We start from the raw sequence: 4,337 nt of genomic DNA, 5'->3' as shown, positions 1-4,337 counted from the left end.
GAAATTTTAGACCTGGGCATAGTGTTTGGGTTTGTGGCCTCCTGGCTCTCTCTTCTGCACGCTAATCTTCTGGTTTCAGTGCATTCACGGAAAATAAACTAATTTTAGTATTAACCTAATCAAAGTACAGGAAGGCAGATCTGCTTTAATAACATAATATGGTATAATCCAAAGCTTAATATATTTGTTTCCTGCTGTAGGCAACTATAATATGTTAATAGATACAAAAACATCAATTGAAGGACAGTTATTTGCTTTACAAAATTTGATCATAAGATTTCTGTTAAAAACTGAATTTCCTCCAGGGAATTTAAAATCTTATTTGGTGTACTGATTCCATTTGCACACACATTTATATTGATTAATAATCAAGTGAGACTTATTATTAATAGGGATAAATATAGTCTTTAGAGTTGAGGCTTAAAGATGCCAGTGTAAGGATGGAGCTGGTGTTCTGGCTTTTTGGTAGATCAAGAGACTAGTTTTATTAACTGAAAACCAAGTATGAGGCAATAGGGTGACACAGATGCCAAAGAATGGGGATGCTATTTGAGCCTCAGTTAGTAGAAATCAAGGTTTGGAATGAGAGTGACAGATACACCACCATGTAGACCACATCTGGTTACTTCCTGCCCTACTTTCCTGGGGAACCCAGCAAATGCAGTGCCTGCAGGGACAGTGTTGGGGACAGTGTTGGGGACAGTGACAGAGCTAGGGCTCCATCAAAATCTCAAAGGATGAAGACATAGAGGATCTTGGCTTGAAGGAGAGAAGGCAGTGATGGCTCCTTACAAATTGGGATGGATTGCCATGTGGAAGCAAACTTGGATTCATTTGTTAGAGTTTCAGATTTAGAATTCAAGGTGGGAATTACAGGGAGGTAGTTTTCAGTCTCCCCTTCCTCAGGTCAGAGTGTGTCAACATTTGTTTTTGTTTTAATTGCTTATTTTTTATACAATTTTTAAAGGTCATACTCCATTCACAGTTACTACAAAATATTGGCTGTGTTCCCTGTGTTGTACAGTATGACGTCCTTGTGGCCTTATACCCAGTAGTATGTACCTCCTACTCCCCACCCCTGTACAGCCTCTCCCTCTCGCCACTGGTAACCACCAGGTTGTTCTCTGTCTGCTTCTTTTTTGTTATATTCACTAGTTTGTTGTATTTTTTTAGATTCCACATATAAGTGAGATCACACAGTATTTGTCTTTCTCTTAATTATTTCACTTAGCATAATACCCTCCAAATCCATCAATGTTGCCTCAAGAGGCAAAATTTCATTCTTTTTTATGGCCGAGTAGTATTCCATGTTGTGTGTGTGTGTGTGTGTGTGTGTGTGTGTGTGTGTGTGTGTATGCCACATCTTCTTTATCCATTCATCTGTTGATGGAAACTTAAGTTGCTTCCATATCTTGGCAATTGTAAATAGTGCTGCTATGAACATTGGGGTGCATGAGTCTTTTTGAATTAGTGTCCTTTTTTTTTTGGATACATAACCAGGAGTGGAATTGCTGGGTCACATTTTTGTTTTCAGAGGATTCTTGCATGAGATAAGAGATTAGACTGGAGGCTTCCATAGGTCTTTCTACTGACTGATGATTTTAAATCTATCCCATCAGGCATCAGGTAAGCTATTCAGCTGTTATTATTTGTTATTTATACTTATGTATCATTTATTATATGTTTGGATTGTTCCAAGCACTGTAAAAAGATCAATTTATTTCACTTGTTTTAACAACTCTGAAACCTAGTTTTTAGCTGCATCTTATGGATCTGGATACTGAGGCTCAGAGATGTTAAGCTGCTTGCACAGAATAACACAGCAAGAGCCAGATGGACAGGCAGGCTGTCTGAATTTTTATTTTAGGAATATGTGTCTTGAGGATTATATTATGTCTGAATTATGTGTATAATGACTCCATTCCTGATATATTATTGAGCTACTGCCAGAAAATGACTTTTGTCTTCATTATTATTATAATTAAAAGTTTTTCTTATTTGAGAAGGGTTTCTGATTCACTTTGATACACACATACATGTTTTGTTGCAAAACAAATAGAAATACAGTTTTGTGTCCTCTGTGGCCTAAATCAGTTTCAAATAGCAATTTGAATGATACATCATCAGTCAGGCCCCTCTTACTTGTAAATTATAGTGAATTTTAAAAATGACATCCCTCACAATTGCTTCTCTTCACAACCCATGTGATTTATTTACAATCACAGAATCTTACGTTATCTACCTCTGTGACTTGAAAGAACTGTTTGTTTTTTTTCTCCCCGAATTTTAACTCCACATGTCAGGGGTAATCTCAGCACTGGAGAGGGTATGGTTTATTAAACACAGAATGGTCTTTGCTGGTCCTTTGACTCACAACCTCCAAAGCCTCATCTGTTAGCAGACAGCTGTAACACCCGTAACAGCCTTCCCAGTGTTTATGTTTAGTTCATGAAGCAGAAAATATGACAGATTCTGTATCTTTTAAAACATCTGCCCCCAAATGCTAGTTAATCCCCTGGCTTTCAAAGGCAAGCAAAATTTATCTTTCTGCTGGCAGCAAGAATATAGGGTTTTCCCCCCTAGCTGTATGTAGATGCTACTTGTTGACACTATTGTTTATCCAAGAGGACTATAATTTTTCACATGAAATTAAACAGGCAAACATTGTTTCCAAAATATGAACTAAGTTGATGAAGAAGATAATTATCAATCACTGAGTCCAAGTTCCAGTTTTTTTTTCTTTGTTATTGAAATGGTTGAATAATCTTAGGTCAGAAGAAGCAGTCTTAAAAAAAGACAATTTAAATGTATTTTAATGTAATTATTTCAGTGAACAATCTGATTGTCTAAATGACAAAAATGCAATATAACAATTGGGCACCCCCCTTGGAAACACTAATTCACAAACTGTGTAGCTGTTACCAATTTTATTGTTTATACAGCTGCCACCAGACTTCATTAGAGAGCAGGAAGGGGCTGAGGAGTGATTAGGCAGGAGGGCTTTTTGAGAACCACTGGTGACTAGAACAGTTGGCCACAATAACACAACTGATGAGATGGAGAGAGACAAGCGACGGAAAGGTGTCTGCCCCCATTACCAGGTGACACTGAAGAGAAAACTTCTGTCGTTGGTGTCAAGGGGAGTGAATAGCATCTATATAGGAACACTGGACGCCCAGAATGTGGCTTCCTGGAAGGCAAGCAATGAAAAGCCTACAGCATGAGGCTGGGAATAGGGGATGGAATGGGGGAAACCTAGAAGGAAGGGCTCCCTGGATATTTCCAGGATGCAACTTATGCAGGAAAGGTAGAACGCTGAACAGAAGCAGAAGCACCAAGGACCTAGCTTTATCCTAGGAAAAGAAATCAGGTGTCAGTAATGATGGATGTGTCTGACTTGCTGCAGACTAAGATCTCTTGGGCAACGTGGCATCTATAAACGTATTGGTCAGGAATGCTTTGGGCTGCATACATTAGAAAACCTGAATATGATGTCTTAATTGTAAAGAAATTTATTTTTCATTCATTATGGAAAATCTCAGGATGGGTTTTTGCTGGCACTGGTTGAGGGGCTTAGCAAGATTAGCACTGAGGCCTCTGTTTTTTTTTTTTTTTATTTAGTATAGCTGATGTACAATATGTAAGTTTCAGATATACAACATAGTGATTCACAATTTTTAGAAATTGTATTCCATGTATAGTTATTATAAATATTGGTTATATTCCCTGTATTGTGCAGTATATCCTTGTAGCTTATTTATTTTATACATAATAATTTATATCTCTTAATCCCTTACCCTGTGTTGTCCCTTCCCCTCCCTTTCCCCACTGGTTACCACTAGTTTGTTCTGTATATCTGTGAGTCTGTTTCCTTTTTGCTATATTCACTATTTGTTTTATTTTTAGATTCCACATATGAGTAATATTATATAGTATTTGTCTTTCTCTATCTGAGTTATTTCACTTAGCATAATACTGAGGTCTTTGATTCTTTTGGGGTTTCCTTCATTGGCCAAGGAGGGCTCCTGCAGCCTGGCAGTCATGTCAGTAGGAAGAAGGGAAGAGCCTTTTCGTGCTGAACTGTGTCATGTGGACATTCCAAACTGGGAGAGGACCCAGGGAAGAGCCTGGAAGTTGGGTCTGGTTATTCAGCCAACAGTGTCTGCCACAGTACTTTTCTGCTAACTAATCTTTGTAATATAATTTCTTGACAAGAGGTTGTTTTTATTTTGTTTTTTTCCTCTTCTGTTTCAAACATTCCAAGAAGTGCTGGAAAAGATGTGTGAATGTGAAATACCCTCTGACATTCCATGAAACCATTTCTGAGAATTGAGATG

This window comes from Vicugna pacos, chromosome 14 (genome assembly GCF_048564905.1).
Source record: "Vicugna pacos chromosome 14, VicPac4, whole genome shotgun sequence".
In the NCBI taxonomy this organism is placed as follows: domain Eukaryota; kingdom Metazoa; phylum Chordata; class Mammalia; order Artiodactyla; family Camelidae; genus Vicugna; species Vicugna pacos.
The sequence above is the reverse complement of the archived record's forward strand: the minus strand, read 5'-3'. Positions refer to the sequence as shown.